The sequence below is a fragment of the Saimiri boliviensis genome, chromosome 11 (assembly GCF_048565385.1).
Source record: "Saimiri boliviensis isolate mSaiBol1 chromosome 11, mSaiBol1.pri, whole genome shotgun sequence".
Lineage (NCBI taxonomy): Eukaryota > Metazoa > Chordata > Mammalia > Primates > Cebidae > Saimiri > Saimiri boliviensis.
The window spans coordinates 86,204,321-86,232,151 of record NC_133459.1 but is presented as its reverse complement, the minus strand read 5'-3'; the positions used below and the strand labels follow the sequence as shown (position 1 = coordinate 86,232,151).

General features: G+C 38.4%; 1 long non-coding RNA gene across 3 annotated transcripts in view; it reads left to right on the top strand.

The window, feature by feature from the left end:
• Nucleotides 1-27,831, top strand: part of LOC141580294 (uncharacterized) — a 146,825-nt gene that overhangs the window by 63,461 nt on the left and 55,533 nt on the right. For 2 of the 3 annotated variants that reach the window (XR_012512480.1, XR_012512478.1), the window contains exon 3: nt 1,136-1,268. The exons of the other annotated variant lie outside the window; for it this stretch is intronic. This is a non-coding gene — a long non-coding RNA (uncharacterized LOC141580294). The remainder of the gene's footprint in view (nt 1-1,135; nt 1,269-27,831) is intronic. 3 annotated transcript variants of the gene reach the window in all.

Here is a 27,831-nt window from a genome sequence, read left to right as displayed (position 1 = left end):
TAATGGTGGATTGTGTCTGTAATGGCAGACTGCCTTGGTAATGGTGGATTGCCTTAGTAATGGCTGACTGCCTTGGTAATGGTGGACTGCTTCAGTGATAGCAGACTGCCTCAATAGTGGTGGACTGCCTTGGTAATGGCGGATGCCCTCCCTGCCCCCAAGAGGTGGGCCATCTGGGGTCTAGCTGTGCTTGCTGTGAAACTCTCAATCCAGAGTGTTTCAGATTGCTGGTCTTTTTGGGGGTGGGACTGGCCGAACCAGATCACCTGGCTCACTGTTTCAGCCCCCCTTTTTTCAGTTGAATGGGTGACTCTGTCTCCCAGGCATTCCAGTTGCCAGTTGAAATGGTGCCCAGATTTGTGTGAGTTTTTGTGCAGAGACCCTCTGCGCTGGCTCTCAGCCGTGCTAGAGCCTCATGGCACTTTTCTGCCTGGAATCTCCTGGTCTGAGGGCAGTAAAAATTTGTTTGGAAATGCGGTGATCACTCACCCTCTGCGTTTTCGCTGGAAACTGCAATCCAGAGCTGTTCCTGTTTGGCCATCTTGGATCATCCCTGGCTGCAATCCAGTACTACCCACAGTTTCCATCTGAGTTCTAGGTGAAGTGTCCCACTGGGCTTGGGCCAATGCACTCATTCCTTCTCAGTGGCAGGGTGGGACCTAGAGCTGGGCTTCAGAGACCTACCCCTGTACGTGGTGTGTGTGCAGGGTGCTGTACTGTGCGGGTCAGTTTCTCCAGTGCTTGGCACCCCCTGACGGCAGTGGAGCTTCAATGCCATGGCCTGACTGGAGCGTCCACCACGGAGTTGCAGAAAGAGGCGAGAACACTCCAGGAGCCTGTGGAGTGGCCACCTGTGGCCTCAAGGTCTCAAACGCGGAAAGACAAGGAGCGGCGGGAGAGTGGCGCAGTGCCGGCGGTGGCTGCCCTGGGCGCAGAGGCAGATGAAGTCAGTGCGGACGGGCTGCGGGAGCTGCCAGTGGAGTTGGCTGAGCAGAGCCCCAAGTGCAGCCCCCTGCGGGTGACCCTATGTTTTCTTATGTTAGTTTAAACTCTCTGCATTTTCTTACCTTTTAACAGTCTTTATACTCTCTCTCTCTCTCTCTTTTTTTTTTTTTTTTTTTTTTTTTTGAGACAGTCTCACTCTGTTGCCCAGGCTGGAGAATGGCACAATCCTGGCTAACTGCAACCTCCATCTCCTGGATTCCAGCAATTCTTCCACCTCAGCCTCCTGAGTAGCTGGGATTACAGATGCATGTCACCACACCTAGGTATTTTGTTTGTTTGTTTGTTTGTTTGTTTGTTTGTATTTTTGTAGAGACAGGGTTTCACAATGTTGGCCAAGCTGGTCTTGAACCCCTGACCTCATGATCCGCCTGCCTCAACCTCCGAAAGTGCTGAGATTACAGTTGTGAGCCACCCTGCCTGGCCTATACTCATATTTTAAAAGAGAGATCTTCTCTTTTTATTAACTCAGAAAGGTATTATAAAATCATGTATGTGAAATACTTTGAAACACTAAAAATGCCTTGCAATCTTAAGTGGGCCTGTCAGCTTTCAGATTTTCAAAGGACAATCATGAAGAGACTATCTGTACTTACCTATTCATCCTTCCTGCTATCCAACTAGCCATCTAGGTTTCTTTCCCTCCCTTATTTCAGTAAGGTTTATTGAGCCCTTACTATCTGCATATAGCAGATACTACATTTTTGTGTAAATACATAGTAAGTAGAAAATTAAAATCCAGGTTGGTAATGGCTGTAACTGGGAAGAATAGGGAACTGCAGAATGGTTGGAATGGGTGGGGTGGGGGTTAGGGAAGATTTTCCACAAAAAGTGGTATCTAGACTGAGAGTCGATCCTTTCATTGCCATGGGAAATTGTAGGAAACATTTCAGGTCTTATGGGATGTATGGTTAATAGCAGGGCAACAAGAGGTGCTAGAATATTTCAAGTAAACAGAACATTGTGTCCAAAGGCCCTGAGGCAAGAGTCAGTGTATTTCAACAGATATTTCAAGGTAGATGCTCTGCTAGATCAGAAATTTTCACTTGAATTGTTTATGGAGAATGTAGTAGCTAGTTTCATAGAATATCTGATGTGTGAAATGTGTGAGGTTTATCTATTTGTAGCTCTGGCCTCAAGTCTTAGCACTGAATTGTATCAACATCCTCCCTCCCTCCCTCCCTCCCTCCCTCTCTTTCTCTCTCTCTCTCTCTCTCTCTCTCTCTCTCTCTCTCTCTCTTTCTTTCTGTTATTTGTGTAGTGGATTGCTAATACTTCAGAGTGACTGGTGTTTAAAGCATTACAGTTTGAATTGAAATATGGCAATTATAAGAATACGCAATACTTCAATTCACATTTCTTCTTATTTTAAAGAGGAGGAAGTTAAGGCACAGAGAGGTTATATATCTTTTCCTAGGTTACATACACAGCTATTAAATTGCATGTAGGCTAGATCTGGGGTGACATGGTCTTCACATATCAAAGTCAGGAACATCAGCTGGGCACAGTGGCTCACAGCTGTAGTCCCAGCACTTTGGAAGTCGGAGGTGGGTGGATCACAAGGTCTGGAGTTCAAGAGCAGCCTGGTCAATATGGTGAAACCTTGTCTCTACTAAAAATGCAAAAACTAGCCAGGCATGGTGATGCGTGCTTGTACTCAGCTACTCGGGAGGCTGAGGCAGGAGAATTGCCTGAACCCAGGTGGTGGAGGTCGCAGTGAGCTGAGATTGTGCCGCTGCACTCCGGCCTAGGTGACAGAGCAAGACTCTGTCTCAAAAATAATCTACTATAATATAAGATCAATAAAATACAAGATGAAGAACAACTACAGAGGCTGAATATTACTTATGAAATACAGGACAAAAAATAGCTAAAACTCATAATTATCATTGAGACAAATGTATTCATCATCTAATTTGGATGATGAAGAAGACTTCCAGCCTGAAAACATTGCCAGCATCATCTGCCATAGCTCCTTTCTGACATTCTATCAGAGTAACATTGCTTGAGTCTTGAAAGCATGTGCTATCCCTGAAAATTCCTTTGAAGCTGGTATCTAATTCAGTAGAAACTGGGGTCCTGGGCAATGTTTAGGAAGGATAGCAACATGGAACCCAGGGATAAGAAATAGGCAAATGAAATGGAAGTTTAAGAAATACTAATACATTAAATTTCTGTGTATCTAGAACTGATAGTTTATGATGAATTCTGAAGGAAACTGAGCAATTGAACATAATCATAATAATTACCAGACACCTCTGGCCTTCACTAACAACTAATTATGAGAATGACAACATGAAGGAAAATAGAATTCCCCTCTAGCTCGCTTATTTGAATACCAGATAAGTTAGGTATGGTAATGAGAAGCTGCTGTGTTGTGTGAGAGCAACAGTGCTACTTCTAAAGTCTAAGGGATATATATATAATACTAAGAAATATAAATGATTCAGATCTCTTCACATCTACTTCCCCTAGCACATATTTATTAGACAATGGCAGAACTTCTGTTCTCATTGTTTTCTTGCCACAGGAAACTTGCAGATAATGTCCTAATTCTTGAGTGAAATAAAAGGTCCCAAAAGTGAATCTTCCGTCAGATTTTTTTTTGTTAAACTGTAAAACTATCTGTACCTGTTAGGATTCTTTCAGTTGCAAGTGACAGACTACCTAACAAAAATTTGTGTAAGTAAAACATTTATTGGCTCACGTATTTGAAAGAGCCAGAGGTAGGGCTTATCATAGATGCAGTTTGATCTGGGGGATCAAATGATGGGTTTCTCATCATCTTTCAACTCTTTCTTCCTTTGTGATGCCAGCTTTATCATTGGGCTGCATCCCTAATGAGACAAGATGGCTGCAGCATTTCCAAGTCCCACATCTTCATCTGAAAGGTCCAGTGGAACAGTGAAAGTCTTCCTTAGAGTAAATTACCATAGCCAAGGAGTTGGGGTTTTGCTTAAGCCAATCAGGGTCCACTGTGGATGTGGGTATTGGAGTCATTCCCATCCAAACAACATGGCAGGGAAGAGGGCTGGGAGGATTTTTGAAAAGGAAATTCTGCTAGTTACATGGGGAAATGGAGGCTATATAGTAAAGAAGAGATATCTGTCCCCGTGATTTTTTTTTTTTTTTTTTTTTTTTTTTTTTTTTTTTTTTGAGATGGAATTTCACTCTTGTTACCCAGGCTGGAGCGCAATGGCGCGATCTCGGCTCACCGCAACCTCTGCCTCCTGGGTTCAGGCAATTCTCCTGCCTCAGCCTCCTGAGTAGCTGGGATTACAGGCACGTGCCACCATGCCCAGCTAATGTTTTGTATTTTTAGTAGAGACGGGGTTTCACCATGTTGACCAGGATGGTCTCGATCTCTTGACCTGGTGATCCACCCGCCTCGGCCTCCCAAAGTGCTGGGATTACAGGCTTGAGCCACCGCGCCCGGCTTGTCCCCATGATTTTTAAAGTCACTCTTTGATGGCAGTCCATCTGAAAGGACTCGCAGTTAAGTTTGGCTTCTCTGTTGGTTAGGATACAGCTTCGGGTGCATAAAATAGAGACTCAAAATACCAGTAGATTAGACACGACAGAAGTTTATTTCACTCTCACTTAAAGTCTGAGATGATAGGGTGACTCTGTACTGTGAAGTAATGAGGCACCAGCATTCTGTTTTGCTCTGTCGTCTCCAGGATGTTGCTTCTATCTCTGTGGTCCAACATGAACTGCTCCTATGTGCCAATTTCAACCTGAGAGAATGGAAAAAGAAAGGGAAGGCAGTGTCTTTCCCTTTTAAGTGAGGATTTCTGTCCATCGGACTACTGATACTTTGAACCAGATAATTCTTTGTTGTGAGGATATGTCCTGTGCATCATAGGATGTTTAGCACCATCCCTGGCTTCTACTCAATAGGTGCTAGGAATGTCACCTTCCTGCCCCCCAGTTGTGACAATGAAATATGACTCCAGACATTGCCTAGTGTCCCCTGGGAAGAATGTTTTACTTCTTCTTATATTCTTTGACTAGACCTGAGTCACATGGTCATACATAATTTTAAAGGAGACTAGGAAATGCAGTCCTTTTATTTTTATTTTTAAATGTTTAAACATTTATTTTAGGTTTAGGGGTACATTGTAGGTTTGTTATATAGGTAAACTCTTGTCATAGGAGTTTGTTTTATAGATTATTTCATTACTGAGGTACTAAGACTGGTACTCAATAGGAATTTTTTTCTGACCCTCTCCCTCCTCCCACCCTCGAGCCTCAAGTAGGCCCTAGTGTCTGTTGTTATCCTCTTTGTGTTCATGAGTTCTCATCATTTAGCTTCCACTTATAGGTGAGAACATGCAGTATTTGGCTTTCTGTTCCTGTATTAATTTGCTAAGGGTAATGGCTTCTAGCTCCATCGATGTCCCCACAAAAGACACCATTTTATTCTTTCTTATGGCTGCATAGTATTCCATGGTATACACGTACCACATCATCTTTTTCCAATCTGTCATTGATGGGTATTTAGATTGATTCTATGTCTTTGCTATCGCGAAGTTGCAATTAACATGTACATACATGTGTCTTTATGGTAGAATGATCTATATTCTTTGGGTATACACCCAGTAATGGGATTCCTGGGTCACGGGGTAATTCTGTTTTTAGCTCTTTGAGGAATTGCCACATTGCTTTCCACAATGGAAGAACTAATTTACACTCCCACCAATGGTGTATAAGTGTTCCCTTTTCTCTGCAACCTCTCTAGCATCTTTTTTATTTTTTTACTTTTTGAGAGCTATTCTCACTGGTATGAGATGGTATCTCATCAACTAAAACTGGTGGTTTTGATTTATATTTCTCTAATGATCAGCGATATTGAGCTTCTTTTCATGTTTCTTGGCCACATATATGTCTTCTTCTTCTTCTTCTCCTTCTCCTTCTTCTCCTTCTCCTTCTCCTTCTCCTTCTCCTTCTCCTTCTCCTTCTCCTTCTCCTTCTCCTCCTTCTCCTTCTCCTTCTTCTTTCTTCTTTCTTCTTTCTTCTTTCTTCTTTCTTCTTTCTTCTTTCTTCTTCTTCACAGAGTTTTGCTCTGTCACCCAGGCTGCAGTGCAGTGGTATGGTCTTGGCTCACTGCAACCTCCACCTCCCAGGCTTAGGTGATTCTCCTGCCTTCGCCTCCCAAGTGGTTGGGACTATAGGCATGTGCAACCACGCCCAGCTAATTTTTGTATTTTTAGTAGCGATGGGATTTTACCATGTTGGTCAGGCTGCTCTGGAATTCCTGACCTCAGATGATCCACCCGCCTGGGCGTCCCAAAGTGCTGGGATTACAGGAATGAGTCATCATGCCCTGACTGTATCTTCTTTCGAAAAATGTCTGTTCACATCCTTTGCCCACTTTTTAATGGGATTGTTTGTTTATTTTATTGTAATTTGCTTAAGTTCCTTATAGATGCTGGATATTAGGCCTTTGTCAGATGCATAATTTGCAAATATTTTCTTCCATTTTGTAGGTTGTCTGTTTACTCTGTTGATACTTCATTTGCTGCACAGAAGCTCTTAAGTTTAGAGTTTAGATTACATTTTTCAATTTTTGCTTTTATCCTGATTGCTTTTGGTGTCTTCATCATGAAATCTTGCTGTTTCCTATGTCCAGAATAGTATTGCCTAGGTTGTCTTCTGTGGTTTTTACAGTTTTGGGTTTTACATTTAAGTCTTTAATCTATCTTGAGTTGATTTTTTTATATGATTCAAGGGATCCAGTTTCAATCTTCCGGGTATGGGTAGCCAGTTAACCCAGCACCATTTATTGAATAAGGAGCCCTTTTCCCATTGCTTGTTTTTGTCAGCTTTGATGAAGATCTGATGGTTGTAGGTTTGTAGCATTATTTCTGAGCCCTCTATTCTGTTTCCCTGGTCTATGAGTCTGTTTTTGTACCAGAACCATGCTGTTTTGGTTACTGTAGCCCCATAGTATAGTTTGAAATTGGGTAACATGATGTCTTCACTTTTTGCTTAGGAGTACCTTGGCTATTTGTGCTCTTTCATTGTTACACATAAATTTTAAAATAGTTTACTTTTTATTATTTATTTATCTTTTAATTTTTTAGTTCCGTGAGGAATGTCATTGGTAGTTTGATGAGAATAGCACTCAATCTGTAAATTGCTTTGGTTAGTATGGCCATTTTAATGATATCAATTCTTCCTATTCATGAACGTGGAATGTTTTTCCATTTGTTTGTGTCATCTCTGACTTGTTTGAGCAGTGTTTTGTAATTCTCATTGTAGAAATTTTTTGACTTCTTGGTTTCTGGTTAGCTGTACTTGTAGGCATTTTATTCTCTTGTGGCAATTGTGAGTGGGTTGTGTTCCTGATTTGGTTCTCCACTTGGCTGTTCTTGGTGTATAGGAATGCTAGTGATTTTTATATATTGATTTTGTATCCTGAAACTTTGCTGTAGTTTATCAGCTGAAGAAGTTTTTGGGCTGAGACTATGGAGTTTTCTAGATATAGAATCATGTCATCTGCAAACAGGGATAGTTTGACTTCCTCTCTTCCTATATGGATTCCTTTTATTTCTTTCTCTTTCTTGATCACTGTGTCCAGGACTTCCAATACTATGTTGAATCAGAGTGGTGAGGGAGGGCATCCTTGTCTTGTGCCAGTTTTTAAGGGGAATGCTTCCAGCATTTCCCCATTTAGTATGATGTGGGCTATGGGTATGCCATATATGGCATTTACTTTTTGAGGTATATTCCTTCGATACCTAGTTTATTTTTTTTATTTATTTATTTTTGAGACAGAGTCTCACTCCATCTTCCAGGCTGGAGTGCAGTGGCATGATCTTGGCTCACTGCACCTCCCAGGTTCAAGTGATTCTTGTGCCTCGGTCTCCCGAGTAACTGGGATTACAGGCATGTGCTGCAATGCCCAGCTAATTTTTGTATTCTTGTAGAGATGGGGGTTCACCATGTTAGCTGGTCTGGTCTTCAACACCTGACCTCAAATGATCACCCTGCCTTGGCCTCCCAGAGTACTGGGATCACAGGCGTGAGCCACTGTGCCTGGCCTATTGAGAGTTTTTAACATGAAGGAATGTTGAGGCCGGGTGCAGTGGCTCATGCTTGTAATCCCAGCACTTTGGGAGGCCGAGGCGAGTGGATCACAAGGTCAGGAGTTCGAGACCAGCCTGGCCAAAATGTTGAAACGCTGTCTCTACTAAAAATACAAAAATTAGCTGGGTGCAGTGGCACACGCCTGTAATCCCAGCTACTCATGAGGCTGAGGCAGGAGAATGGCTTGAACCTGGGAGGCAGAGGTCTCAGTGAGCCGAGATCGTACCATTGCACTACAGCCTGGGTGACAGAGTGAGACTCTGTCTCAAAAAAAAAAAAAAAAGGAATTCTGAATTTTATTGAAAGCCTTTCTGCCTTTATTGAGATAATCATGTGATTTTTGTCTTTAGTTCTATTTATGTGATGAATTACATTTATTGATTTTCCTATGTTGAACCAAACTTACATAGGGATGAAGTCTACTTGATCATGGAATAGCTTTTTGATGTGCTGTTGAATTCAGTTTGCATGTATTTTGTTGAGAATTTTTGTATCAATGTTCATCAAGGATATTGGTCTGAAGTTTCCTTTTTTTATTTTGTCTCTGCCAGGTTTTGGCACCAGAATGATGCTGGCCTCATAGAACGAGTTGGGGAAGTTCACCTCCTTCTCAATTTTTTGGAATAGTTTCGGTAGAAATGGTACCAGCTCTTCTTTTACATCTGTTAGAATTTGGCTGTGAATCCATCTGGTCCTGGGCTTTCTTTGGTTGGTAGACTATTTATTAATGATTCAATTTTGGAGCTTATTACTGGTCTGTTCAGGGGATTAATATCTTCCTGTTTCAGTCTTGAGAGGGTGTATGTGTCCAGGAGTTTATGTCTTCTAAATTTTCTAGTTTGTGTGCCTAGAGGTGTTCATAGTAGTTTTGATGGTTATTTTTATTTCTGTGGGGTCAGTGGTAATATCCCCTTTGTTGTTTCTAGTTGTGTTTATTTGTATCTTTTCTCTTTTGTTCTTTATTAGTTTACCTAGCGGCCTATCTATTTTAGGTGTTTTCAAAAAAACCAACTCCCAGATTTATTGATATTTAATGGTTTTTCATGTCTTAATTTCCTTCAGGTCAGCTCTGATTTTGGTTATTTCTCGTCTTCTGCTAGTATGGGAGTTGGTTTGCTCTTGCTTCTCTAGTTCTTTTAGTTGTGATGTTAAGTTATTAATTTGAGATCTTCGTACAAAACTTTTCAATGAGGGTGTTTGGTGTTATAAATTTCCCTCTTAACACTAACTGCCTTAGCTGTGTCCCAGAGATTCTGGCACATTGTATCTTTCTTCTTATTATTATCTTTTTTTTTTAGATGGAGTTTCGCTCTTGTTGCCCAGGCTGGAGTGCAATGGTGCGATCTCTGCTCACTGCAACTTCCGGCTCCTGTGTTCAAGCAATTCTCCTGCCTCAGCCTCCTGAGTAGCTGAGACTACAGGCGTGTGCCACCATGCCCAGCTAATTTTTTTGTATTTTAGTAGAGACGGGGTTTCACCATGTTGACTAGGATGGTCTTGATCTCTTGACCTTGTGATCCACCCTCCTCGGCCTCCCAAAGTGCTGGGATTACAAGCTTGAGCCACTGCGCCCAGCCTCTCTTATTATTTTCAAAGATCTACTTGATTTCTATCTTAATTTCATTATTTATGCAAACATTATTTAAGACTGGTTGTTTAATTTTCCTGTAGTTGCATGATTTACAATGTTCTTTTTTGTTCTTGACTTCTACCTTTATTGTCCTGTGGTCCGAGAGTGTGTTTGGTATGATTTCAGTTCTTTTGCACTTTCTGAGGATAATTTTATGTTCTATTGTGTGGTCAGTTTTAGAGTATGTGCTATATGGCAATGATAAGAATGTATATTGTTGTTTTGGGGTAGAGAGTTCTGTAAATGTCTATCAGATCCACTTGGTCCAATGATGAGTTCAGGTTGTGAATATCTTTGTTAATTTTCTACGTCAATCATTTGTCTAATACTGTCAGTGGAGTGTTGAAAATCTCCCACTATTATTGTTTGGGAAGCTAAGTTTTTTTGAAGGTCTCTGAGAACTTGCTTAATGAATCTAGATGCTCCTGTGTTGGGTACATATATAATTAGGATAGTTAGGTACTCTTGTTGAATTGAACCCCTTACCATTTTGTAATACCCTTGTCTGTTTTGATTTTTGTTGGTTTTTGTCTGAAAATTGGATTGCAATCCTGCTTTTTTTCTTATTTCCATTTGCTTGGTAGATTTTTTGCTATCCTTTTATTTATGTTCGTAAGTATTTTTGGCCAATTTCTCCCATTTGGAATGGGAACATTCACCCAGTGCCTGTCCCCATTATATCTTGGAAGTAACTAACTTGTTTTTGATTTTACAGGCTCATCAGTGAAAGTAACTTGCCTTGTCTTAGATGAAACTTGGACTTTTGAGTTAATGCTGGAATAAGTTAAGACTTTGGGGAACTTTTGGGAGGCATGATTGGTTTTGAAATGTGAAAAGAACATGAGATTTGGGAAGGGCTGAGGGTGGAATAATATGGTTTGGGTTTGTGTCTCCACCCAAATCTCATCCTGAATTTTAATCCCCACATGTTGAGGGAGGGACCTGGTGGAAGATGAGTAAATCATGGGGGTGGTTTCTCCCATGTTTTTCTCATGATAGTGGGTTAGTTCTCAGGACACCTGACACTTTAAAAGTGTTTGGCTGTTCCCCTGCTTGCTTTCTCTCTCTCCTGGTGCCTTCTAAGAAGGTGCTTGCTTCTTCTTCTCCTTCTGCCGTGATTGTAAGTTTCCTGTGGTTTCCATAGCCATGCAGAACAGTTAGTCAATTAAACCCTTTTTCTTTATAGATGGCCCAGTGTCAGATAGTTATTTATAGCAATGTGAAAACAGACTCATGTAGAGCGCTTATTGGAGAACTAGTGAGGTCATTTGGAGGACATGAGATAATCTGCCCATTTGAGTTGTTGGAGTTCCTGCATTGGTTTTTTCTCATCTCTGTATGTGTGTGTCCCTTTAACTGAGGTATAGATTGAATACTATCAGTTGATTTCTTTTCTAGATGTTTCCACAAGCTGAGTCTTTGTGCAGGGTCTTTATTTGTAGCTGACTTCTTATCTTTAGTTTTACATAGGGGTATGTTAGCAAGGTATTTTTGGTGTTGAAGCTTTGAGGTATGATCCAGTAGGTGGTGCTTAGGCAGTATAGTGGGGGTCTACTATAGTCCCTAGTCACCTCGGATTTTCTAGTATAGCTTCACAGGGCCTACTTGAGGGTGGGAGAGTGGGTGGAAGGTGGGGATAGAAAAACTACCTATCAAGTGCTATGCTCATTGCCTGGGTGATGAAGCAATCTGTACACCAGACTCCTGCAACACACAATGTTATACAGGTATATAACAAATCTGCACATGTGCCTCTGAACCTAAATAAAATTTTAAACATAAATAAAAATAAAGTGATAATAAATTTTTAAAAATTCTGTAAACCAACTCCACTGATGAAGATAGTTCCAAGTAAAAATTACTCTGTCACATATTCTCAAATTAAGCAGGTAATGTCTGCGTTATTAGGGATCTTGGATTCTCTATAATTTGTTGAATCTGATCTATTCTTTTTCTTCAGGAGCTTTGGGAAGACTGAGGGTTGACTACAATGTCTGATTTACTGTGTAAGAGCTCATCTTATGAAATGCTTTTTTTTAGAATTACTGAATTTTTAAATTGTCAAATATACACAATGTGAATTTTACCATTTTAACAATTTCTAAGTGTACAGTTCTTTGGTATAAAGTATGTTCACATTGTTGTGCAATTGTCTGCATCTCCAGGACCTTTTCATCTTCCCCAGCTGAAGCTCTGTATCCATTAAATGTGACTTCCCATCTCCCCTATCCTCAGCCCCTGGTAATCACTATTCTACTTTATATCTCTATGAATTTGACTACTCTAGGCACCTCATATAAGGGGAATCATATGGCATTTGTCGTTCTGTGATTGGCTTATTTCACTTAGCAAATGTCATCCAGGTTTCAGCATGTATCAGAATTTCCTTCTTTTTTAAGGATGAATAATATTCTATTCTATGTATATACTAATGGATTCGTATATTCCTTCATCTGTCAATGGACTGAAATGCTTCTCTCTGCCTTTTAGGTGAAACCTTATCTTGAATACTAAACTCTGCATGTCCCCAAATTTTGCACTAGTAAATATAAACACCTTAAAGTGAGGCATTTAGCTCTGTGGCATTAGTGAGATAAGCCATAAAATATGCACTTGTTGTTTAAAAAGAAAATGTAATTTTGCAATAAATCAATCACCGCCACTTTTTATTAGCAGTAGAAGCCCTAAAATAGAATTATAAAATTATTGTTTTATGAAAAAGTCAGTTTAAGAATTTTAGCATGGTATATATCAAATTTTCTGAAAAAGTATATTTTAAATATTTTCATTGCAAAAAATAAGTATGTGAGGTGAGACTTGTTAATTAGCTTGATTTAATCATTCCACAATATAACCATATATCAAAATATCACATTGTATATTATGAATATATACAATTACTATTTGTCAATTAAAAATAAAATAAAATAAAAAAGAAAAAATAATGAAAAAGAATTGTAGTAGCTTTCATGCCATTAAGAATATTTTAAAATAATGAGAAATCTTTCTCTTGTGTGTCTATCATATAGTAGCTATCAGCAAAAGTGAGTTTTAAAATTCAAATTCATTAAGATTAAATGAAATTTAAAATTTACATTCTTGGTTATACTAGCCATATTTCCAATGTTCTATTGCCGTTGCTAGTGGCTACTATATTGGACAACACAGATATACGACATTTCTATCATCACTGAAAATTATATTCCACAGTGCTTATTGTGTTAGCTAGGATTTTATCCCCCAGAGTCAGTAGGGATCATTTAAACTTCATAAAATTCATTGCTGCCTAACAGAGTGTGATATTCTGAGTGCTCCTTGGGTTTGCCAGCCAGCACTCTGTAGGTGAAAAACAGGATACTGTAGAGCATATGAACAGTATCAATACAGTCTTGTTGCTTGTTAGCAGCTCACCCACATAGGTGCACAGAACTCAGTATGCATATGGGAAAGATGAAAGGTGAAACTTCAATAAGGTTGAAGGAGATAGTAAATGAAACATTAAGCTTGTCGTACGTTAATAGAACTGTAAGTTTTTATGGTTTATGAAATTTAGTTTACAGCCTCTCAAACCCCAGGTAGTAAAAATGCACATAGATGAAAGCCATCAAACAATAAAGAACATTTTGGACCTAATGACTTCTAATTCTTAATGATGGGATGCTTGAAAATCTGGTATAAAGAGACTTCTTTGGGATATAGCAAATGGGACTTGATTATGACACAGGCAGATTACTTTAGACTCTCCCTCTTCTTTAGAGAAGTGATTTTCAACTTATCTTTGCAATTGAGATACTCTGGTGGTAACAGTTTATTATAATTATTTTATTATTCTATTTATATCATTTCCCCCATTCTTGAAGTATAGCAAACAAATTCCACTTCCAGAGTTTTGATATACCTTTGACTCACTGTGACAGGGGACTTTCTTAGCTGTGTGCTCTATCCCCAGAACTTTGCACAGTCCTTGCCCATAATTGGTGCTTAATAAATGTTGAATGAATGAATGACTGTGAGCACTCCAGAATTTTAGAAGGATGGAACTGCAAATCGCTCTTTTAGGACAATTGATTTTTCCTCAACAGAGACTATTCCAAACTTGTTCATCAGTAGGTCTGCAGTGTCTTCTTCAGTTGACAAGAAAGCAGCATAGGATAGTGGCTAATCTGATGGACATAAATACGAGATGGCTCGGGTTGAAGTTTCAACTCAGCCAGATGAACTTGACCATATTCAACTTTTGAATCTGGTTTCCACATTTGGAGCACAATACTAACTATCTAGGATTTTTGTGAGGATCAAATAAGTTAAGATACTCAAATTGTTTAGTAAAGTGCTCGACACATATCTAGCTCTCAGTATATATTAACTTTAAAAAAGAGGGCACTTTAAGCATTTGTGGAGAGAGTCTATTCTTAGGCTAAGAAGAGAGTGAGAATGTTAGATTGCTGGTAGTATGAGAATACAGAAGAAAGAGAGAGCTTATGCTATAGTCCAGAGTTCAGACTGAAGAAGATGAAGGGGTGGTACAACTTTGCTGCAGAGTGGGCAGCTGGAAATATCACTGCTGCAAAGGAATTATCATGTGCTGGATACCTGCTGGGTATTTGAATGGTCAAATATGCTCCGGCCTCTGAGCCGTTGCCCTTTTTTCTCTTTGCTTAAATAGTCTTTCTCCAGATATCTATATTGCCTATCTGTCTGTTCATTCAGGACTCTGTTCAAATGGTACTCCTCCCCGGCAAGCCTATCACAAAAGGCACATTCTGCTCATAAAGTAAAACATCTCAGAGCAGCCTAAACTCATTATGCTAAAGGGAAAGTTAACCCTGGAGACTTCTTTACATGCTGTCTAATTCCCTATCTTTAATGGTAATGAAAATTACATACTTTATTTTTCTTCTTAGCACTTTCACTATTGATATTACATGTCTTTTATCACCTACTATATTAAAGCTACATGAGTGCAGAGTATCTTCTATTCACTGTGACTAGAAGAGTGCTTGTTCATGGTTTGCATTCAATGAATTGTTTTTTGTCAAATCACATACACTTTTATCATTTGAGCCTCACAAGCATTCTGCATAGTAAATGGGTATAGCCTCAGGTCGTGGGGGAAAATATGGTGTTTAGAGAGTTTAAATCACTTGCAAAGATCACATAGTCAATGAATCTTAGAACCAATATTTATGATTTGTTTTAATAATCTTTCCTCTATATCTCATAGTTTATGACATTTTATTTATTTTGAGACAGGGTCTTGCTCTGCTGCCCAGGCTGGAGTGCAGTGGTGTGATCATAGCTCACTGCTGCCTGAGACTCTTGGGTTCAAGTGATGCTCCCACCTCAATCTATAAATTAGTTTATACTCTCTTTTTAAAATTTTTCAAAAGGAATTGGGACTTCCAGATTTAATGGAAATACACATTATGTCAAATAAGGCAAATAGGAATAAAAAAGAACAGAGATCCTATATATAAAATGTAAAAAACAGATGCTCTGTGGCATTTCTGATAAATACAATGTTACCACAATTCTTTTTTTCTGGGCCCATGGTAGATGGTAGAAATGTGCAGGTGCCCATTGACCTGGGCCCTCAATCTCTTATTCCAAGTATCTGAGTCCCAACCTCAGGAGGTGGAATCATCAAGTGAGCCTGTTTTCTTTACTAGATTATAAACTCTTTCAAACCAAGGACTATGTCTTAATCTCTGAACCCCTTAAAACCTTTAGCATGATGTCTTATCAGATGGTCAGTATCTGTAGAATGTCAAATGTTCATGCTTGCATACATTGAAAGGGAAGTGGGGCTAAATGCCTTCTACTATTTTGTCTTCCTTTAAGCGTTAATGATATTTTTTTGAAACAGAGTGCGGCTCTGTCACCCAGGCTGAGTGCAGTGGCGTGATCTGGGCTCACTGCAGCCTTTGCCTCCCAGGTTCAAGCGATTCTTGTGCCTCAGCCTCCCGAGTAGCTGGGTTTATAGGTGCCCACCACCATGCCTGGCTAATTTTTTTTGTTTTTAGTGGAGATGGGGTTTTGCCATGTTGGCCTGGCTGGTCTCAAACCCCTGACCTCAAGTGATTCACCTTCCTCAGCCTCCCAAAGTTATAGAATTACAGGAGTGAGCCACTGCACCTGGTCTGAATCTTTTAAAAAGGACTTAAACTGTTAATATGTACTTACTGGGGCCGGGCGTGGTGGCTCAAGCCTGTAATCCCAGCACTTTGGGAGGCCGAGGTGGGTGGATCACAAGGTCAAGAAATCGAGACCATCCTGGTCAACATGGTGAAACCCCGTCTCTACTAAAAATACAAAAAATCAGCTGGGCATGGTGGCGTGTGCCTGTAATCCCAGCTACTCGGGAGGTTGAGGCAGGAGAATTGCCTAAACCCAGGAGGCAGAGGTTGCGGTGAGCCGAGATTGCGCCATTGCACTCCAGCTTGGGTAACAAGAGCGAAACTCTGTCTCAAGAAAAAAAAAAAAAAATATATATATATATATATATATATATGTACTTATTAGAGTCATGTACGTCTGACCCCAGCATGAGGGAAGTTGAAGCAGGTAAGAGTGCAAGTTTAATGGGGCATATATTCTTGAACTCCTGACCTCAAATGATCCACCTGCCTTGGATCACAAAGTGCTGGGATTACAGGTATCAGCCACCACACCTAGCCAAGGGGCATACTTTATTTTTCTTCTTAGCCCTTTCACCTATTGATATTATGTGTCTTTTATCACCTTCTCTATTATAGCTACCTGAATGCGGAGTGTCTTTTATTCACTGTGACTAGAAGAGTACTTGTTCATGGTAGGCATGCAATGAGTTGTTTTTTGTCAAATCATGTATACTTTTATCATTTGAACCTCACAAGAACTCTTCATGGTAAATGGGTATAGCCTCAGCTTGTGGGGGAACAGGTGCCTAACTCATTCAAGCATGAGCATGAGTAGTACCATCGATGGAGCTCGATTTGTCCCTTGGAAAAGGACTTTGACTGAATACCTGGGTTGGAGCTCTAAAGTTCCGTACTATATACCATGGAAGAGCTAACTGTAAGCAGATATAATTTTAGAGCAAATGTGCTATTTCTTTATCAGTAGAGATTAAATTTGGCTGTTTGTAATAGAAAACTCAAACAGCAGTGTCTTGAGTCAGGTAGAGGATTATTTTTCTTAAATAAAATGCCCAAGTCTGAAATAATGATATACAAGGAAGGTATAGAGGTTCAAGGAGAGCATATTTCTTACATCTTTGCAGTTTCTCTTGGCCTTGGCCCGGTGGCCAAATGCAAGTGGCTGCTGCAGCACTTGCCATTATTTGTGCAGTTCAGGATGCATGAAGAAGAAAGAACAAAGGACACCAAGGGCCACAAAGGCTGTCAGCTGAGTCTGCCCCCTCCCTCTTTGAGGAATGTTTCTTTTTCCTGCTTCCAAACACCTGCTTATGTCTCCTTGGGCAGAACAGTGAGACATGGATGCCTCTATCTGTAAAGGTGGCTGGGAAATTTAGCATTTATTAGCTGGGCAACTTTGGTCTCATGCCTCAATAAAATGAAAGTTGTATCACTGAGGAACAATGAGAGAATAATTGGATGTTGAACAAACATCTAGCAGCCTTGCAATAATTATCCATTAAAGAACTTCAGCATAGTCCCATGGAATCCTTTAAAGAACGTTACATTTTGGTGGATCTTCTGATGAATTAGTTGCAGAATGCTCTGAAGTAGCTGTATGAGTTTATCTTTTGATGGGGATATTAAAAAGTATTATCCCCTGAAATGCTGAGTGCTACATAGAAGGAGTCTTAGAGGCTGGCCATGGTGGCTTATGCCTGTAATCCCAGCACTTTGGGAGGCCAAGATGGCAGGATTGCTTGAAGCCAGGAGTTTGAGAATAGTTTGGGCAATAAAGTGAGACTCCAACTCTATAAAAAATAAAAATAAAAATAAAAAGCTGGGCACAGTGGTGTGTATCTGAAATCCCAGCTACTGAGGAGGCTGAGGCTGGAAGAATACTTGAGCTGAGGATGTTGAAGATACAGTGAACTATGATTGTACCACTGCACTTCAGCCTGTGTGACAAAGTGAGAATTTGTCTAAAAAACAAAACAAAACAAAGGAAAAGAAAAGAAAAAAGGAGTCTTGGACTTGGGAGTTAGAAGGCATGGGTTCAAACTTTGTCTTCATCATGGCTCATTATAAGCCACTTTGAAATTCCATTCAATTATATCTATAAAGGAGATATGATGAACTGATTTTAAAATTTATAGGCAAGTAAAAATGATTAAGAGTAAACAAGACACTTTAAAGAAGCAGTACAGAGTAGAATAACTTCCTTATCAAAATTAAGAATTTATTATTTAGCTCTATTTCTTTAGACAATCTGGATTAGGTACAAAGCTGTACAAGTTGATCAACAAAGGAGAAAAGAAAGCCCAGAAACAGACCAAAACAAAAATGGAAATTTTATTTATGACTGAGATGACACTGCAAATTGTTTAGGAAAAGATGACATTTTCAATAAGTGGCACTGGAACAACTGGTTGTGTGGTTGTGTAAATTTAAAAACTGAAATTGGAACTTTATCTCATACTATATATAAAAAAACAAATCCATGTGGATTAAGAAGTTATGAGACAAAACTATAATGTTGAGCAGAAAGAGTAAGTTTACAGCATGTTTCCATTTGAACAAAGTACAAAAACATGCAAAACCACATAATATATTGCTTAGCAAAACAAACGTGGTTAAATGTAAATAAAAATGAGGGAAGAATAAAAAGAAAATCCAGGAAAGTATTTTTTTTGGGGGAAATCAAAAAGGTCATGGAGGACTTAGATGTCCTTGTTCTTAAGTTGGGGACATCTACACAGGAGTATGTTATACTTTATACCTACATCTATTTCATAAGAATTCCTTTGTACCTACATATTACTTTAAAAAAATTTAAAAGTAGGCCAGGCATGGTGAGTCATATTTGTAATCTCAGCACTTTGGGAGGCACAGATAGGAGAATCAGTTGGGAGGCCCAGACAGGGCTCAGCACTTTGGGAGGCACAGACAGGAGAATCACTTGAGCCCAGGAATTCAAGATTAGCTTGGGCAATATGGAGAAACTCCATCTCTACAAAAAATAAAAACATTAGCTGCGTGTGGTGATGCACCCCTGTAGTCTCAGCTACTTGGGAGAGTGAGGTGGGAGGATTGTTTGAGCCTCAGAGGTCAAGTCTGCAGTGAGCTATGGTCACACCACTGCACTCCAGAGTGAAACCTTATCAGTCAATCAATAAAAAATGTAGACAGGAAATACATCAGTCTCACTGAATTATTGTATCAAGTATGATAGTACATGAGGAAACATCAAATACATGTAAATTATTTTTATTCACTATACTATACTTCTTGAAGACAAAAGTATTTCTATTTCATCTTTATATCCTTAGCACAGCATCTGAAATACAGTATGTACTTAATGGTTTTCTGAAAGAATAAATGAATGAGAAAGCAATTTTGATGTTAACATATATTAATACAGGGTTTTAAAATGTGATTTTAGTAGAACTAATAGAACTATCTTATTCTATTATTAGAACTAGATATTATAAGAACTAAATATGATATTATTAGAAAATATATTAATACAGGGTTTTAAAATGTGATATTATTAGAACATCTTTGAAATGTGATTTATTAGAACCAGTTTCTTTTAGAATTTATAACAAACATATTACTCTACTCATTTACTCATTTGTTAATTTATTTATTCTTTAAACATTTATTTATTAAAGCCTGCAGTGTTCCAGATACCATGCTGCTTACTGGGAGAGCTGAGATGAACTATATACATGGTTCTTCTTCTCAAGGGCAGGCATCCCCAAACTACGGTCCGCGGGCCGCATGCAGCCCCCTGAGGCCATTTATCCGGCCACCCCCCCGCCCCGCCACACTTCAGGAAGGGGTACCTCTTTCATTGGTGGTCAGTGAGAGGAGCACAGTATGTGGCGGCCCTCCAACGGTCTGAGGGACAGTGAACTGGCCCCCTGTGTAAAAAGTTTGGGGACGCCTGCTCAAGAGGCTCACAGTCTGTGGAAGAGACAAACAGGAACCCAAGTAATAGATAATAATAGTTTCTTCTTTAGACAATTTCTTAGTGTAATAAGACTATGTCTATGTATCTTGTTGACTTTTTATTTTCTTTAGACAATGAGGACATTTTCAAAGTTTGCCTTAATAAGTGGATAGTAACTCACTCAGCTTTATTTCATAAGCATTCCAGGGAAATGAGATTTTAATGTCTCACTTGAACTAGAGGCTGGAGAGTAGGCATGTTCTTGCCTTTGAATTGAGTTTAGTTCAGACTGGAATCGGTTGTGAATAGGAACGGGATCTGCTTAATCAACACCTGTGATGAAACTGGCCCTACTCAGGGAGATGTGCTTTAAGTGCAGAGAGTTTGCATTTGATAGATGTCAGCACCTGGCTAGCAACATAATAGCAAGTGTCAACATGGGACTTGATAGTCCTGGGGAATATGAATGCAGCAAAGTTGAAGTCCATAATGAAGAGTAAAGAAGACTGGAACTTCAGATGGGTTGACGCTAAGGTGATTATATTAAACGAGATGGAAAAGCATTAAGGACAAGGTTTTCCAAATCATATTCCCTGGAATGTCTTTCCTTCAAAGATGCTTTATAAGAAAAGGGACTTAAGTATGTTTGAGAAATGTTGATTCCATTTTTTTGTAGATTCATGATGCAGAGTATTGTATAAAAAAGGCACCCATGAAACCCATTTAACTTTGTTTAGAAAGTTGACAAAATAATTGAAGAAGCTGATCAATTTTTAGCCATTTCTATTTTTTTTATTTTTATTTTTGAGACAGGGTCTTGCTGTGTCACCCAGGCTGGAGTGCAGTGGTGCAGTCATGGCTCACTGCAGCCTTGACCTCCTGGCCACAAATCATCTTCCCACCTCAGCTTCCCGAGTAGCTGGGACTGTAGGTGTGTACCGCCACACTCGGCTGATTTTTAAATTTGTTTTGTAGAGACAGGATTTCACCACATTGCCCAGGCTGGTCTTGAACTCCTGAGATCAAGCGATCCACCTGCTTTGGTATCTCAAATTGCTGAGATTACAGGCGTGAGCCACTGCACCTGGCTTCTATTTTTAATTATGCCTTATTTGCCCAACAAACATTTCTTGAGTGCCTATAGTAAGGTAATGGAGCAATTGGCTATTAAGTTGTTAGTGATGTGGGGGAAGGTGAAGGAATTTTTACAGGAAAAAGCTATTGAACTAAGTTATTTTCTCTAGAGTCACAGCAGTAAGTACATACAGCTGACTTAAACGAAAAGGTCTTGAACATCTGCTAGAGAAATAGTGTACCACCTAGTGACAATTCCTGAAAGTGCAGTCATATGCATAGACGGTTTTTCAATTTTTGGTCAAATGGAGATAGTGACGTTAGCACAATCTGAGATCCCTGAGAAGTAAATAAAATTTGGGTGGGCATTAATTTAAAAAATTGTGTTGCAAAAGTAATACATATTAATTGTAGAAAATTAGAAGAGACAAATTGGAAAAAAGAAAATAAAAATAAACCAGGAAGAAAATATACACACATACATATACATATTTTCCCATATTTTCTAATGTATTGATAGGTACTATATTTTATGCTGTAATTTGTACTATAATAGTTATTTACCATAAATTTTCTTTCATAACTATATTATTATACATAATAATCACATATCTATGTCAATAAAGATAAATCTATATACTGTTTTGTATTAATTATTGTATAATATTTCATTATGTGGGCACATCATAATTAACCTTTTCCTACTGGTAAATATTTAGGTTGTTTTAAGAATTTTCATTATTATAAATACCATTGCAATGAATGTCCTTTGTATTCCTATTTATGTTTTCAAAATGAATTCTTAGAAGGAGAAAGGCTAGTCCCAAGGATATATACGTTTAAATTTAAAAAGATTTTCCCAAATAAGTTTATATCAATTTACACTCCCACCTGAGTGGTTTTGTGTGCCTTTCTCCCTATAAACTACACCCACTGAATAGTATTCATAAAACAAAATGAAGAAATGCAAATTCTTCGTTGAAGGAATGCAAATGCAAGTATCTCGTTGTTTATATTTGCATTTCTTTGGTTAATTATTGAGTTGGAACCTTCTTTCTATGTGCTTGCCACTGGCCATTTGTTTTTTTCTTTTATGACTTGCTTATTCCTGCTGGAAATAAGCTTTTTTCCTATTGGGATTTTGGTGTTATTACTGGTTTAAAACTGATTGCTTTGTAGGAGTTTTTGTTTGTTAGTTGTTTTACCTTTTTATTTTGAACTAATTTTAGACTTACAGAAAATTTATAAAAAATAGCGTATAGGCCGGGCGCGGTGGCTCACTCCTGTAATCCCAGCACTTTGGGAGGCTGAGGGAGATGGATCACGAGGTCAAGAGATTGAAACCATCCTGGTCAACGTGGTGAAACCCTGTCTCTACTAAAAATACAAAAAATCAGCTGGGCATGGTGGCGCGTGCCTGTAATCCCGGCTACTCAGGAGGCTGAGGCAGGAGAATTGCCTGAACCCAGGAGGTGGAGGTTGCGGTGAGCCCAACAAGAGCGAAACTCCATCACAAAAATAAAATAAAATAAAATAAAAATAGCATATAGAGTTCTTGTATGTCCCTTAGGCAGCTTCCTCCAATGTGTTAATCTTACGTAACCACAAAACAATTAACAAAAACAGGAAATTAACATTGGTACAATACTACTAAATAACAAACCTTATTCAAATGTCATGAGGTTTTCCACTAATTTCTTTTTTTCTGTTTCAAGATCCAATCCAGGATCCCCCAAAGCATTATTTAGTGGCTATTTCTTCTTTATCTTCATTTTGTCATTGCTGCTCAATTTTTGTTTTTCCTGATCTTGACACTTTAAAAAGAATTGGTCAGTTACCTTACAGAACGTCCCTCACTTTTGGCTTGTATAATGTTTTCTCATAATTGAAATGAGGCTACACGCTTTGGGCAAGAAAACTGCAGAAGTGGTATTCTGTCATTCATAGTATATCCTATCAAGGGGTTTATGGTATTGATATATCTTAGTACTGGTGGTGTTATTACTTGGTATCTGTTGGGTTTCTTTACTGTAAAATTTATGTTTATCTTTTTTGTTAATATGTTTTCTAAGGGGAGATACTTTGAGACTAGGCAGTTTCTCCTCAGTTAATTAAGTTTTAGCTTCAAATTGAGTAAATTGAAACTGGAAAATGTATATGATTAATTATAGATGGGGTTGTTGTAAGACAGACATTTAGAGTAAGTTACTGGGCCAATTCTCAAACACAAGTATTTGGCTCTACATTAAAAAAAACTTAGTGAGTAGGTCTGGTGCAGTGGCTCATGCCTGTAATCCTAGCACTTTGGGAGGCTGAGGTGGGAGGATTGCTTGAGGTCAGGAGTTAGAGACCAGCGTGGCCAACATAGTGAAACCCCATCTCTACTAAAAATACAAAAATTAGGTGGGTGTGGTGGTGCATGCTTGTAATCCCAGCTACTCAGGAGCCTGAGGCAAGAGAATCACTTAAACCCAGAAGTGGGGAGGCAGAGGCTGCAGTGAACAGAGATTGTGCCGCTGCATTCCAGCCTGGGTGACAGGGTGAGACTCTGTCTTAAATAGAAAAAAAAATGTGAATAAATGTACATTAATGTTTTCAAGTAAAATAAAATACAGTAATTATTATATTTTAAAGGTTTTATACTTTGACCTCTTCCATTAACAACCTAATAGTGGCCCTGATGGCATTTTATTAAAAGGTTCCTACTGTATTTGAAATTCTATTTAATATTGCTTGTTTAAAACATTAAATCTATGGAAGATCGTTTGAAGAAATATTAAATGCTGAAATAATTGTGACTTTCTGTTTATTTGTAAACAGATCAATGAAAATCTTATGAGTGTTGTCATTGCAATGTTATCTTTTTCACATCTCCTATCCCTGAAGAGAAGCAATAACTTCAGAGAAACAGTTCAGTTGTCCAGGAAAAGCCTACACTGTGCCTGAGTTCTAAGTTTGCCTCTTCTTAGTCATACGACCTTGGGCAAATAAGGTCACTTCTGTAAGTCTCAGATGCTCTTGTCTCACAGGACAAGTTCAATGGACAGAACCCTGGCAAAGGAAGTTTGTGAACAACAAAACAATGAACACATGCAGGGATTATTAATACTATATTATCTTTTATTAGCTCTTAAGACGATTCTCAGATGCGTAAGTGTTGGTTACTGTAATACCAATTTTGTTTTTGGGGGATAAAGGATTATTACAAAGTATATGTCATGTACTATAATATATTTTGTTTTTGTAATATACAGTACTGCATTTGATTCATTTCTGTATTATTTTTCTGGTACAACTTCCTACTACACTTTGACAAACAAGGAATGAGCTGCTTATCTAGTAAAGATTTATAGCATAGGAATCCTGTAGTCTTGGGAAGATGTCATTGGCAGTGCAAATAGCAAGGTTAACATGGTTGTTTACGAAATAAATACAAACTTCAGTTAGTATTTCATCTTGAAAACCAGTTTAAGTGCTCTTTAGATAACCTCTTATAATTGAAGTTCTTTTATAAGGTTGGCCTTTATGTTGAGTTTTGTCAAATTCAAGGTCAGGGAGAAATTCTAACTTTAATCGGTTCAAAATTGTGGCTATTTTCTTCTCATAAAATGTACTAGCTGTTGCTTGCCTTTCTATCATCTTCCCTTTTCTTCTTATATCTTATATATGTAGTTTTTTTTTTTTTAAATAATTCATTAAGTTGAATTAGTCACAGTGGAAAAGAAGTTCTTGCCTTTTGGTTTAGTGAATGCCTTCTGACTTATTACATCCACAGTCAAAAGCAGTTCATTCGGATTTGATAAATGCATTGAAAGCATCTGAAATTGTTTCATCCTTTTTCTTTCTTCCCTTTTCATCTTTTGGAGCAATCAAATGAAATATCCTCTAGCTTTCCTAATCGAGGCTGTCTGCTCTGCCCTGGTGTTAAAAATGCATGTTTCAATAAGAGTTCTTGTGTTGCAATAAGTTCTTCAGTCTTTTAAAAGTATTTTATACCAAAGTTTTAAAAGAGAACATCCTAAATCAATTTCCAGTGTATTTTCAAGTTGTGCATTTATTATTAAATTGATATGTATATTTTATATACATATATGTACTATATTGTATAGTGTACATAATAGAGTAAGATAAATAAATGTTATTTATTAGTAGTTCTGTTAAGTAGGGCATAGACCATGATAACTTCTGTTCTTGCTTTTTTCTGTCCATGATTTTAATGCTATTTCATATTCATGGAATTATGATCTAAAATATCATTTAACTTTTAAGAAGCCTCATGCCTGGACATTAACAGCATAAAAGCAATAACTTGATATTACTTAATAGATCATTTGTTAACAATTAATTTGAAGAACATGTATATTTAGGGTTAACTTTTTTTGTTTTAAGATAGGATCACACTCTGTCACTCAGACTGGAGTACAGTGGTGCAATCACAGCTACCCCAGCCTCTGGAATAGCTGGGACCACAGGCAAGTGCCACCACACACACTAATTTTTTTGTATTTTTAGTAGAGACAGTATTTCCCCATATTGCCAGGCTGTAGGTTAACCTTTGACATATAATTTTTATTTTAAATTTATTTTATTTAAATTGTTTATTTTTTAAGATGAAGTTTCACTCTGTTACCCAGCCTGGAGTGTAGTGGCATGATCTTGGCTCACTGCAACCTCCTCCTCCCCTTTTGAAACGATTCTTCTGCCTCAGCCTCCTGAGTAACTGGGACTACAGGTGCCTGCCACCAGGCCTAGCTGATATTTAATTTTTATCTTTTTATTTTTAGTAGAGACGGGGTTTTGCCTTGTTGGCCAGGCTTGTCTTGAACTCCTGACCTCAGCTGATCCACCTGCCTCGGCCTCCCAAAGTGCTGGGATTACAGGCATGAGCCACTGCACCCAGCCTGATGTAGGATTTTTAATTTGTGAAACTGTACTTCCAGTATAACTTCAATATAAAATGCCCTTATTGTCATAATTTTTGTTTTGTTCTGAACAAACTTTAAATTCACTTTTGCAGTGATTTTTCTCTTTTGACTCAAAAAACTTTTCTATCCTAATATCATAGTGATCTCTTCTGTGATACCTTTTAAAAATATGCAGTCACTAAAAGAGGAAAATCACATTGCTGAAATATATATATGATAATACAAAATACCACTTGGGCTCCCAGGTAACTTGCTGAGAATATGATGCCAATATAATAAATGTAGTAGTTTTGCAATTGTTTGCATGCTTAACAAAAATGAGAAAGAGCTGGTATAACGGCATGGCAGTACTGTGAGAAGACATGTACCAGTCATCTGATGGTGGCATGATGGACAGCTAGTAGGAGCTGAAATATCGTCCAGGCTACCTAGACCACCACTAACATAACTAAATACTGAAATTGCAGGGGTTCCTGAATCTTAGAGCTTTTTATTGAAATTTCTGTTAAGGAATCAGCAGGAAGGAATATCCTAGCTTGGATTCATTTCATGAGATTAATTTGAACAGAACACATTGAGGATTTTCTCTATCTATTCCTACTTGTACACAAAAAGAATACTTATCTATAAATAATTACTTTAATGTTTTTTAAAATTTAAAATTCAAGTTAGCTGGTGTTTTAAAGAGTCTTTAAGTTTTGAAGTTGATAAAATATTCTGCCATGCTCAACCACTTATTACTTGGATTTATGATTCAATACAAATTTATATTATTAAAGCTTTTTAACTGACTCATTAAATGTAGCATCTGCTATGTGTCAGGTGCTATGCTAGGTGCTGCTGATACAGAGATGGATAAGACCTCTGTATTGGTTAGGGTTCTCTAAAGGGACAGAACTATCTATCTGTCTATCTGTCTATCTATCTATCTGTCTATCTGTCTGTCTGTCTGTCTGTCTATCTGCCTATCTACCTGCCTATCTATCTATCTATCTATCTATCTATCTATCTATCTATCTATCTAATCATCTATCTTTCTGAAGAGAGTTCTGTCCCTTTAGAGAACCCTGACCAATACAGAGGTATGTATATAGGAGTTTATTAAGTAGTATTAACTGGCACTATCACAAGGTCCCACAGTCCCACAATATGCCATCTGCAAGCTGAGGAGCAATGAAGCCAGTCCGAGTCCCAAAGCTGAAGAACTTGGAGTCTGATGTTTAAGGGCAGGATGCATTTAGTACAAGAGAAAGATGTAGGCTGGGAGGCTAACCCAGTCTAAGCTTTTCATGTTTTTCTGCCTGCTTTATATTTGCTGGCAGCTGATTAGATGGTGCCCACCCAGATTAAGGGTGGGTGTGACCTTCCTGAGGTCACTGACTCAAATGTTAATCTCCTTTGGCAACACCCTCACAGACACACCAAGGATCAACACTTTGCATCTTTCAATCCAATCAAGTTGACAGTATTAACCATCACTACCTCGTTTGTGTGTTGGTTCTTGTCTTTAAGAAATATGTTGCTTATGGAGTGGGGTAGGATGAAATTCTCTTCTTATTCAGAAAAGCAAATGTAATGGAACATCTCCACATCTGTATAATGTAAATCCTTTGTTATATGGCTTTGAAACAACCAGAACATAGATAAGAGATTCTTCTATTAAGCAATAAAGCCTGTGGTTGCAAAAATGTAATATGGGCAAAGTAATCTGTTACAGTGATACCCTAAAATCCCACAAGATGGGGATATTTCCTGCATTTCAAAAGGAAATCGTGACATTCTATTGTATGAGGAACTGAAGAACAAAGAACTCTCTTTCACTGGTTTTATGAGGCCCCTTCACCCCTAGTTTAGTATGTGAAATATTTTGTGAAGGGCTAAGAAAAGAGCACCAAGAAAGATATCCATCTTTTCCATTGATCTTGATCTTCTATTATCTGTGTTTCTCTTGTTTGTGTTGTACATTGCAGTTCATTGCAACCTCTGTCTCCCAGGTTCAAGCAATTCTCCTGTGTCAGCTTCCCAAAGCTGGGACTA